Raw genomic sequence first — 13,040 nt, 5'->3', positions numbered from 1 at the left:
AATTCACATTTAAGGTCTTGTCTTGTGTTCTAGACATTCTTCATTCGAGTTTAAATGGTGAGATTATCACTGAAAGTAAGTCAGCATTCGTTCTTGAAGTCTTTCAACAGCAGATACATTAAATACATGAAAAAGGTCAATTTATGCATGGACGGGTTAATATCTCTGCTGTGCTCAGAATAGATGTACACTTATAAGAGGTGGATTTCTCACAGATGATATTTCGTCTAATTAAATTATAAGGGCACTAGTGTAACACAAAACAGGCTGTAGGAGGAGTGTTGGTTTACACGCACCTATGGAAAAAAGGCTCTCAGAGGTTGGTATTTTTAAACTTCCTGTCAGTAATCATAGCTAGCCTTTTAGTGTGTATGAGCATCTTAATAGATTTGATGTTTTAGTGGCTTGAAATGTACACCTGGGTTTATCATTCTTAAAACAAGGCTCATACTGAACCTTTACAAATAGCTAGAAAACTCCCGCAAGCTGATGACAATGGATGTGCCTGGATATCCTTTCTGAATGCCTTCTCTCATTTCTTGGGAACAATGGTGTCAGCCAATCCGGAGGGCTTATAATGTTGGCCATGTCTGAGAATTGCTGCTTTTGAATTTGTTCTCCTTAACATTCAAATTGCTTCCCTATTATTTTAGAGGATTTGTAAGAGTCAGAAGCCCGTTAACAGATTTCAGTGTATTCTCTCATAGTAAATTACTTTTTTTGTTTCCTACTTATTTTGTTTCAGGTTTGCAAATCACTTCATTGTCAGTTTAATTGCATTTTTTTCCACTCTGTTGTCTGCAGCTTTGAAACTCCTTTGTTTTTCATGATTCTTTCAGTGCCATAATTCGATTAAAACCTTTCACAGGGTTTCTTTCATGCTATTAAATCCTGCATAATTTGATCTAATACAGTGAGGGAAAAAAGTATTTGATCCCCTGCTGATTTTGTACGTTTGCCCACTGACAAAGAAATGATCAGTCTATAATTTTAATGGTAGGTGTATTTTAACAGTGAGAGACAGAATAACAAAAAAAAAAAAAAAAAAAAAACGCATTTCAAAAAAGTTATACATTGATTTGCATGTTAATGAGGGAAATAAGTATTTGACCCCTTCGACTTGGTGGCAAAACCCTTGTTGGCAATCACAGAGGTCAGACGTTTCTTGTAGTTGGCCACCAGGTTTGCACACATCTCAGGAGGGATTTTGTCCCACTCCTCTTTGCAGATCCTCTCCAAGTCATTAAGGTTTCGAGGCTGACATTTGGCAACTCGAACCTTCAGCTCCCTCCACAGATTTTCTATAGGATTAAGGTCTGGAGACTGGCTAGGCCACTCCAGGACCTTAATGTGCTTCTTCTTGAGCCACTCCTTTGTTGCCTTGGCTGTGTGTTTTGGGTCATTGTCATGCTGGAATACCCATCCACGACCCATTTTCAGTGCCCTGGCTGAGGGAAGGAGGTTCTCACCCAAGATTTGACAGTACATGGCCCCGTCCATCGTCCCTTTGATGCAGTGCAGTTGTCCTGTCCCCTTAGCAGAAAAACACCCCCAAAGCATAATGTTTCCACCTCCATGTTTGATGGTCATTGGGGTCATTCCTCCTCCTCCAAACACGGTGAGTTGAGTTGATGCCAAAGAGCTCAATTTTGGTCTCATCTGACCACAAAACTTTCACCCAGTTCTCCTCTGAATCATTCAGATGTTGGCGATCTTCAGACGGGCCTGTACATGTGCTTTCTTGAGCAGGGGGACCTTGCGGGCGCTGCAGGATTTCAGTCCTTCACGGCATAGTGTGTTACCAATTGTTTTCTTGGTGACTATGGTCCCAGCTGCCTTGAGATCATTAACAAGATCCTCCCGTGTAGTTCTGGGCTGATTCCTCACCGTTCTCATGATCATTGAAACTCCACGAGGTGAGATCTTGCATGGAGCCCCAGACCGAGGGAGACTGACAGTTATTTTGTGTTTCTTCCATTTGCGAATAATCGCAACAACTGTTGTCACCTTCTCGCCAAGATGCTTGGCGATGGTCTTGTAGCCCGATCCAGCCTTGTGTAGGTCTACAATCTTGTCCCTGACATCCTTGGACAGCTCTTTGGTCTTGGCCATGGTGGAGAGTTTGGAATCTGATTGATTGATTGCTTCTGTGGACAGGTGTCTTTATACAGGTAACGAGCTGAGATTAGGAGCAGTCCCTTTAAGAGAGTGCTCGTAATCTCAGCTCATTACCTGTATAAAAGACACCTGGGAGCCAGAAATCTTGCTGATTGATAGGGGATCAAATACTTATTTCCCTCATTAACATGCAAATCAATATATAACTTTTTTGAAATGCGTTTTTCTGGATTTTTTTGTTGTTATTCTGTCTCTCACTGTTAAGATACACCTACCATTAAAATTATAGACTGATCATTTCTTTGTCAGTGGGCAAACGTACAAAATCAGCAGGGGATCAAATACTTTTTTCCCTCACTGTACATACACCAAACACCAATCAAAACACCAACAAGGCTGTCACAAGGGAAAGAAAAATACCTAATATCTTTTTCTGGTGCTTTTTCATCTACATTTACATCTACAAGGGAACTACAGATAAATCTGACAACAGAAAGAATCATATAATTAATGGAAATTGGAAAATATGAACCATACATTTTTTCGGTCTCTGCTCTATCCGTACTAGTTTACATCATTGCAGTTAACAGTGAATATGACACCAGCAGAAGTTTAACAGTCATTTCCTCCACTAAACTGTGGTTATGCTGTCTCTGATAAAGTAGCTTGTGTGTTCTAAAGGACTGAGTAAACTAAAACCCATAAGACATAGTTTTTATGTATGGTTAATGGTTAATGCTGTCCCTTCTTTAGCTTTTAAAACGGTTTATTTTTTCCACTGTAGGGTGGTGCATCTCATGATTCTCCCTCAATATCTATCACATCATAATCTAATAGTTTTGCAGCTCTTAGGGTTACAAGTTCAAATTCACACTTACACGCGCATGTTGTCTTACAATTATGAAGGCGGGGATGTTATTTGAGGCAATGTCTTTGAGAGGACCAGCCCATAGCTCGGTTTGTGGATCAGCAATAATTTAATCTTCCTAAAACTAGTAATTATATTACTTACAAAACCCACGGTGCAGACTTATTTATGAATGTAGAATTATTAAATGCTAGGTTTTAAACCGTGTAATTTCAAGATTCATCCTAACCTGTTATATTAATTAAATATTGACTGCTTTTTTCCCTTCTCTTCTCTTAGATTTTGTTTTAGTTCTACTGCCAACCCCTCCAATCAATACACAAAGCCATGGAAAAGCATTCATTCGGTATGTCAAGGGTGGAGACTCTCACAGCAGGGATCATACTGACACAATGGCCCTGGGTGGAGTGGGGTGTGGGAATAAACACCTGGCACTGTCCGGCCTACAGGAGGTAAATGGGCTGGGTCTGTGTTGATTCAAGGCTAGATCTCCCTTGATCCCTTAATGTTTTCCCATGCTGCTGCTTTCCCAACCATTTTATTCCTGAAAAATGATAACACAGAGTACAATTTCAGATCATAAAAGCAAGGTGACCAAATATAAGTAACTCACCCTTAACGATACTAATTTGGTTGGGATGGAAACGGGACATATGAAGTAGTAGATACTGTACAAATGCAAGGTTTAGGCAAGACTATCTACTTATTAAGAGCTGCTGAGAGCTCAAAATATATGATTTTATGTATTTGTCTCCATATCCGATTTACACGGTGTGGCTTATTGAAGGGAACTGGGTAGCCCTGAGCAGTCCAGCTGTCTCCAGATGTGGCTCAGCGGTGGCTTAGAGGATAGCAGTGTTCAGTAGTGCAGACAACAACTTGTAGAAGCAGGTTGAAGATCGTAATGATGAAGTGAAGTTTATTTGGCCTTAACCCACTCGGCTGAGGGAACGACGGCCTGGCCATGAGGAAGAGGCCATTGGACCCAGGCTGGGGAGGCGGAGGGATGTGGTTCTGCATGTTTTAAGCGAGAGGGAGCAAGTGAGCTACTGACGCAGAGAAGATTACGTGGTAGTTATGATAGTGGGTTGTCCTCCTCCCGAACTTTACTTTAGAACTCCATTCAATACATATTGTGACTTTTACAAACATCAGTAGTGATTTTATCGGTTTTGTTGTTGTTTGTTTGTTGTTTGTTTGTTTTCCAGTGGTGCCTTTACTCCTCTTGACCATATATATCTTTTGAAGATAGGTGCAAGTGCTTTTACTAATGACTCAACTAGGCACTAGCTTTTAAACACATTTTTCATGCAAATGTTCAGTAGAATGCCCAAACAGGTTTGCACAGAGATAAGTGTGGACTAAAATTTGAATATTCATTCCTTGTTACATAACCATAAGTTGTTTCTCACCAATGGAATATGAAATGAAGTTTAGAAGTGTAGAAATAAAATGAAATGCACGTATGGTACACCTGATTTGTAATTATTGTTGCATAATGGCTTTTTTTCCCTATCATTAGCCTGATCTCTTCTTTAGTCTTTGTTTTACTTTTTGACTTGATGGTCTGATGCTTGGTATTAGTTATTCTGGAAAAAAATGTGGTGGCTTTGTTTGTAACAAATAATGTTAAAGGGCGGAAAGCTATACAGTTGTCTCCTTCCTAGATTATTAGTTTACAGAATGTAAAGATGAGCTTTTCTAAAGGGCATTTTCGTAATGCAACAGTCCCACAATAATATACAATCAAGATTTGCTTATAAATAGTGGTCTGTTTTCAAGTAAGACATCTGTTCATTGTTTGTTTTCCCATCAAGCCTCAAACTGATTAGTTACCCAGAACGGTTTTTCATGTGTAGTCACTCATCATATTTCCTTGCGTTTTTAAGCTAAGACACACTTTTTTTGTAGTTATGCTCAAGGACTGATATTCATATATATTCTAGAAACCTAAAGAAATCGCTTTACAGTAAGATACTGTGGCAGTGTTGCAGTAAATGTATTGCAATTGGAAATAATTTACACGAATAAAACTATTGTTTGAGGTTACTGTCAAAGCAAATGATTGTTGGAGCTTCTGTAGCAAGAAGAAAACATTTTGTAAACAGAATAATCCCTGCTTTGTGTGCAAATGGCTGATGTAACATTTTAATTGTTCCACGGACATTGCAATTCCATCCTACACTCACTTGTGATTTGCTTCAACCCACCCCCCCAAAAAACAAAAACAAAAAAACAACCAAAAATATATATTTAAAACTCAATAGAATATGGTATAAATGTGCAAGCATTACAACAGACCTTGTGATTTAAGGACAGTGTTTGATTTCATTGAGATTCAGCTACTGTTCACATACAGTTTTCACCGGGAACAGCGATATGATGAAAGCAGTGATGGGCTGAATCTGGGTATAAATGGTATACATGGTATTAAGGGATCGTCTATATGTTTAATAACTGAAAACTGAAGAAAGAGTCTGTAGAAATACATTAAAGTACCCAGTTTAATTTAACTTTCCTTTTTTGAGAATCTGTTTTCAAGTGGAAAAAATACCCAGTGCTAAACGTGGATGCTTTCAGATGAGAAGTGTAACCATAATAAGCAGAGACTGCCCTCTTGAGGCAAATCCTGAAACTGGCATTCATAAATAGAATAAAGTATTCGTTTAAGATTTTAAAGCAATAGTAAAGATCCCTCTAAAACTCACAAAATTGTTACCCTCAGGACATTGGTGTGCAGTGAGTAGTTTATATTGTAATGTTTAATGCAGGCAAGGACACAACAAAATCCTCTGTTGAATGTTAAAGTGTAAAGTTGTCCAGCTATTCATAATAAAAATAAAATATGTATTTAATACTACACTGATAGAACTGGTGTGTTCAGATTTTTTAATTATTATATTAAGGTTAGTAGCGTAATAAGTGGCAAAATAAGTAGCCTAAACAGATGAATATTGATGCAAATGCCTTATCAGCCTATTTTTCATGGTATTCAGTTTAGCAAACCCTAATGCCTGATTTAAATGTTAATGTATTTGTCTTTAAAAATCATTTTTAAATCTGTCCCTGTGCGTTTATTCTGTTTCCGACTTACTTTCTAATCTTTAAGCCGACCTTTCCCACCCGGGAGATGAATAGATGCAGATAAAAGAGAATATTGAAAACACTGTGCTATGCAAGTTTTTAGTGCTGTGGCTCCATGGAAGTTCATTGTTATTAACATATCTCATTACCTTTAATTTCAAATTCATTTTGCAGATGTGAATCACTCAGCCATGCCAATTACCCATGAAGTGCAATGACTCCTACAAGTCTTTTTAAGACAGATGACACAATTACATGATGCCTTTCACAGCAAATGTAAATGCGGTGAACCCTTGCAGAGAATAAATGAATGCCAGCAAATGTACTGAGGAAAATGAGTATATAAATGGCAATGCATCGTTTAGCATCATGTAAACACCTTCAAATGAGTTGGAAAATGCGTAAACCATAAACTGAAGTTTAAAAAAAAAGAATAAAAAAAAAAACACAAATGAAATCTTCTGAAACCTTGGGAATGGGAGAGAAGCTTCTCATATTTTAAACTCAAAGCCCCCATCACTCATTCAATTCTAATTGACGTACCATGTTTGCCATGCTGTGCTCATGGTTCGTGCTTCTGATGTGCTGCCGTAAATACAGATGGGTCATCTTGCTGTTGTGAAAGAAAGTCAAATGCAAATTATGCTGCTGCGTTTCCTATTCGGTGCTTAAAGCCTTCTGTCATTCAATAGAGATCGTTAACAAGTCAGTTCTAAGTTTTCTGTGGTATTGCATTTCTTTCTGAACCTCGTAATTTCTTTACTGTGAAAATACTAGCACATGAGGACAAGCCAGCCACAGTTTTGTATGGCACCCATCACTATCAATAATGAATGACAGAATCAATCCCCCTCCACTCCACTCTGAGTGAATCCTGCTTGCACATATGCTGTCCTTGCTAGCTTTTAACCTGCTGCTTGATGTATTTGTCTGCAGATCTTGATATGCTATACATACCTTTAAAATACCTCACCAGGAACACCAAATAAAGAGGGTCTTTTCTTCACATGGCTGCGAAGAAGAAATCTTGGTTTGCGTATGAGAATTCTGTCCCCTAGATGGAGTTAGACATCTACATGTTTCCAGCACTGCCATTTTATGAATTATTTTAATTCAGGATGTGTCTAATTCCACCCTGAACATGAATAAAATGTAAGACTACAGTTTGCCCTTTTAGCCTGTTTTAAATCATTCAACGGCAATGTTTAACTGTTCAATTATTGCCAAAATAATAATTAAGAATGTGCATATTTCCATGACAGCTTTTAAAAATCACTCTACTGATCTTTAATCGTGTGAAGAGGAACAAATCGATATTAGTGGCTCAACAGCCCAAAGACTTGTTTACAATACCAGAGTTTTTATTTTATCTTTTTAACTATACAGTGTCATTTCTGTTGTTTTAATGACAAGAAGATCTATCTGTAAATCCACAACTTTCAGACTGCCCTCACAAACTCTCAAGCATAAGAAAAGAGTCTTAAGACGAGCATGTCCTGTATATGGGGATGAACATGATACATTAAAAAAGGGAAGTCTAGTGGCATCTTGGAAAAAGCAGTTGCATGTTTTATAAACTAGAGAAGGGTCCCATTTCCTTGTGAAAGGTTAAAATCATTAAAATCCTCAGTACCAGTGCTTGTTGGTTATACATGGAGTCATAGAGAATTGTGTGTCTGCAGCATTTAATGGAGTAAGTGAAGCTGCATTATTTAACAGGAACAAACAAAAAGCTGTTTAGTGGCGCTTGTCTTCTCCCATCAAGACAACTGGCATTCACTGTAATGAAATCAATCTTTTAAAAAGGCTTCAAACACTTTTCCAAAGATCAACATGTTAAGTGATGTGCAATTCCCCATGTATATACATAATTATACAATAAGTACAGGCATATTTTGATTGTGTATTTGACTGAATTAGGCTCAGTTCTCAATGGAGTCAACATTTTCACATGATATCAGCAAAATTGAAATTTTATAGCATTTATTCCATTCTATTGATATAACCAGTTGATTGCCTTTGTACAACAGAGCTGTCTTTTTTAGTTGGGATATTATGTAACAAAACTGAAACGAGACAGTACTAACTGCATATAATAATACTAACATGATGTGCTGCAATATGGGAAACTATCTCTATTTTTTATTTTTGATAATGTGGTTATTATACCATTATATATATTGTACCATTAGATGAGTATACTACGTTTATTTGTGTTCATGCATAATATTATGAAATAAAAATAAATTCAGGAGCTTTGGCTGAACCCTTATCAGACTTTGATGGATGGAGAGTAATAATGTATTTAGATTTGGCTTGATCTCGCTTGGCTAAGGAAGCGACGGAGGCTCAGAAAACATCAATTTTGTGACAATTTCCCAGAGATCGGTTTGCGTTGAAAGACCTTGTTCAAAGGAATCTGTTTTTATAAAAGATTTGGCTGATCACATACTTTTTTTTTTTTGCCATTTCCTGTTCTACATTATTGCACCACTGTGATTTTAAACTTCAAGTACTTCAAAAAGGATAAAGAAAAGAGCTGTTCGTAAATGTAAAGCTGTTAATGACCTTTTTATATGCAGAACTATTTGTTTTATAAGTTGTTGGGGCTTTTTAGATTTTTTTTTTATGTTCAGGCTTTCATTTCAGTAACATCTACTCACAACACAAATGCACTACATACGTAGGCACACAAGGCTGTGTAGTTTAAGTAATGGAAGTCATTTGTCAATTACATCTATTCATCAAGACAAAATTGACTGTAAAGTACATTATGAATATAAAAGTGCATAGTGATAACACATTTATTTGTAGCTAAAGATTCTATTGCTCGTTTTTACATATTCCTAGATTCTAGATCCTAGCATAATAAAGAAAATAATATATCTGTTCGGTGTTAAGTTACTTATATATTAAATTTCGTTTCTGAGCTTGGACTAAAATAAATGGTGAATAATTACTGACGTTTCTACGCAACGTGTGAATTCATAAATTACCTAGTAAAGTTCCAAAAGCTGGGTTAAAACCAGAATTAGAAAAATAACATTAAAACAAACAAACGCATTTAGAGACTCTTATCTAGGACAATCGCCTTCTACCAGATGTTTGTCCAGTTTTTCATGTTTTCAGCACAGGACAGTGAGGATATCGACCTGGGATCATAGCTCACCATGGTGACTGGCTATGTTCATTACCTTCATCATTAGGTGCCATATGTGACAAAACAGATCTTTAATATCTATTAGTACGGCCATGGTCTAAACTGAAAATAGAACAGCGTCGGTCGATACTCCTGGTCTGATTCATGACAGGAAATATACATCCATTTTCAATTCCACATACAATTATAACTCGCAGTGTTCAGAAAACCTGAGAATGTATGACAGTGACTTCAAATTAAAAGTGGCCATTATAAGGAACATCAATGGTTAAGAACACAAGAGAAACATAATAAGGCACCACAGTACATGGAATAGTCCATGTTGTTGTAAAGGTATCATAGACAGCTGGGAATATAGAGAGTGGGTGTGTACTACACTCCAAAAGGCCCAGATGGAGAGAGAGGGCCTAAATGTGGGGTCAGGTCCTATGATAGCCTTTAGCTACAGCTGCCTTCACAGTCGGCTGACTGTCCTCATCATTAGAAGCACAAAAACACTAATGGAACACAGTTGGAAACAACTAATTGTTGGTAAATTTAATTGAGTGTTTATTCTGGCAAGCTAAAGCTGGGAGATGCTTGAAGGCATATAGGAGTGGGACTTTGTTCACTGGTGCTAATTTTGGACCAGGTCTCAAAGAGCATGTGAGCATGTGTAGGTATTAAGAGAGCAATTATGAACGGTCTGTGAGCTTCATGCCAGTGCAGCTTCGTAGTAAAAGGTATATTGATGATATTTGGCTGTGGAGAGTCACTGTATATGCATTGGGGTGCTGTGGGGCTCTTGTATTTGACTCCTAGAACAGAGTTTGTTTTAATGTTGTGTGTGGATTGGAATTATTACACATTTCTTAGGGCATCTTACAATATATCACATAATTTTTTTTCATACAATTACCTATTTTTACAGCTGTTTTTTTACTGGTTAAGTACCTTGCTCAAGAGTACAACAGTGGTGCCCCCCCACCCCAAGAGAAAACACAGAAAAGCATCCAAGTACTCTCATGTCATAATATTAGACTGATGAAATGTACCTGGGCAAGTACAATTAATATTAACATCCAATGAGCACTATATATACCGCTGATTGTTTGTAAGGCAGGTCCTGGTAATGGGCTACGACTCAATAGAGGTCATGTAGTATCTGTTCTCTTCCACTTGAACATTACATAATAGCAGTGAAATGGAGATTATATTAAGATGTCTGTGGATACATAATTTACAAACAATAATGCATGTAATGGCTGAAAAATTGCTATCTATTAAAGTAAGTGGCTACACAGTATCTTTTTACAATGTCTCTAATTTGAGTAAATGGTGCATATAATGAAGAAATAGTCAGTTAATTGATTTTATCCCACCTCACAGTATTCCGAATAAATACAACTGTGCAGGCTGTCAAAACATTGCCCTAACAGAACAGGGAAATTGGATCTTGATGAGGCTGTGTGTTATACAGTGAAATTGTATAGCTTCTCATAATATCCCAACAGTAAAAGTTCAAAAGTGTTCTGGGTGGTTTTATTTATTATTGTGTTTCTGACTTTGTCTGTGTATCAACAACCCTGTTTTGGTTCTGTCCTTTCTCCTTTGTTGCCGTTGCCTGCATTAAACACTCGGGAGGGCTTTTCAAAGTGTCTAGGGTTTCTTCAAGCATGTTAATGTAACATTCACTCAGAGATCGCCTAAACAGACACCTCACTTGAAACTCGCATTGTTTATATTTTCCATCGACTTTGGAGTGCTGGTCTAAATCCCCGTTGCCTTGTACTCCACATGATTAATCGCACACAGAACTCTCGCCTTTATCTCGCGCATGAATCATTCTTCTATTTTGACAGAAATACAGGATTTGCTTGTGCTTAAACTCTTTTTAACACCTCCCTTCCAACCTCTCGGGCTTTTGTCTTACTTAGAGTCGCATCCAATGTTTAACCAAAAATACTGCCAGGTGGAACTTTTCAGAAAGTCTCAGTCAAACATATAAATCCGTGGAATACACATTGTGTATTTTGTCAACATAATGAAGAAATTCAAGTTTGTTAAACCTGTGGAATGTTACACCATATGGAAGAGTTCTCCGTCTGGGAAAGACATTTGATGATGCTGTTTATCAGAAGCACTTCGGAGCAGATGGTTTATTGTACTGTGGATTAGTTTAGCTCCACTGTATGATTCAGCCAGGGTCCCAAGTAGCCTCAGGCCAGGATTAAGCAGAATTATTATATTTTTTCATTAGACTTTGTCCAAAAATAAATAAAAAAACAAGTTTCTAATAAGGCATTGACATTTTCAGACAATTTAGTTCATTTCACATTGCATTCACAGGCTTCAGACTACAGTCGGCCGCATTGAAAGCAATTCACAATGCACAGATGTTCTAATTTAACTGCAGCTAAGCTTAAAATTGGGTCCCGGGCCATAACTCGTGTACATACACAGAAGCTAAAACAATGGAGGTCTTTCCAGTTTTCAAGGGGATTTGAAAACAAAACCCCGCCATCAAATTTGTCTGATTTGTGCAGAGACAATAACCCTGTCTGGGAAATTAAGTGTAATATAAGAGGGAGTTCATAGACAGAGGGATGGTTGTATGGACCAAATCACCAGCCCAAGACTATTTGCTGGTTTACTGCCTTCTATAATCAATAAGCTATTATCATCTGGATGGCTAGTTCTAGGCATCTTCTGACCTGTTGAAATAAGTATCTGTTAATGGCATTAAGGCAAAAACTACATTGATGTGTTTCCAAGAACAAGCGCATCGTTTCCCTGTGGGGTCCAGTCACACTTCTTTATTGTGTGTAAGTTTAAGCAGCTATGTTATGTTACTTTATGGCAACACTGTAACCTCTTCTGGTTTATTTGGGTTCCTGCTGATCAATTATTAAAAGAGTAAATTGTGCTTCTCTTTAAACCACCACATTCGCTCCTCAAATGTGTGATAAATTTAATAGTATTCATTGTTTTTTCTTTAGCACTTAATCAGTACTTGTAAATCCTGAGAACGATAAGGGGGAGAATATATCAACCTATAAACCTGCCAGTGACTTCAAGACATGTGTGAGTTATGGTTCCATATTTAGATTTGGTGGAGGTTTCCCCAGGGAGTGACGTTTTAAGTCAGGACTAAGGTGATGCTCGTTTGAACATGCCTTTTAAGTAATTTGCTTTCATCCCCCCATTAGCACATAGTTTTAATTGCAAACTGTGCCGGGCTTTCTTTTTGGGGGTGATTGTGTAACCATGATTGTTAATCGAAACGCTCTTTTAGACGTATATCGCCCTCGCTGAGTAAATGTTTCTCATAGTATTGTATATATTTAAAGTGCAGTAAAACTAATTAGTTTAACATGGTACTCCAAGCCAGAAATCTGCTAATGAACAAAGCTCTCTAATGCTGGGGGCAATGTTGTCCTTTCTTCAGATAATATGCGCTGCACTGTTTAACTTAAGAGAACACAAGCCCCCAGAGATGCACAAATATTGTAGGAAGACCAATTATCGAGTTGCAGTGTGATGTCTTGAATTTTAGTTATCGGTGCTGTTTGGAGGTACAGCTTAGGATCTCAGATATATATGATTTTTGTGTGTGTGATGCTAATTTAATAGATATCGATGAATTAGACTACTGATGAAATGAATATAAGTCTCTGCAACTATGTTCCTGTTGTTGAGGGGACTGTTATTACTAAATAGCAATGGCGGGAATACCGGCTTCCCTGTCTTTCTTTCTCTATCTGTATTTCTTTCTTTCTTCCTTCCTTTTTTTTTGCTTCTTTGTGTGGCGTTGGAGCTGAGCTGACACAA

General features: G+C 37.5%; 1 long non-coding RNA gene across 4 annotated transcripts in view; it reads left to right on the top strand.

Moving 5' to 3' along the window:
• The window catches only part of LOC136712265 (uncharacterized), a 28,169-nt gene that overhangs the window by 3,231 nt on the left and 11,898 nt on the right, over positions 1-13,040 (top strand). For all 4 annotated transcript variants that reach the window (XR_010804814.1, XR_010804813.1, XR_010804812.1 and 1 more), the window contains exon 3: positions 3,266-3,438. This is a non-coding gene — a long non-coding RNA (uncharacterized LOC136712265). The remainder of the gene's footprint in view (positions 1-3,265; positions 3,439-13,040) is intronic.

Source organism: Amia ocellicauda, chromosome 17 (assembly GCF_036373705.1).
Source record: "Amia ocellicauda isolate fAmiCal2 chromosome 17, fAmiCal2.hap1, whole genome shotgun sequence".
Taxonomy (NCBI): domain Eukaryota; kingdom Metazoa; phylum Chordata; class Actinopteri; order Amiiformes; family Amiidae; genus Amia; species Amia ocellicauda.
The sequence above is the reverse complement of the archived record's forward strand: the minus strand, read 5'-3'. Positions and strand labels throughout refer to the sequence as shown.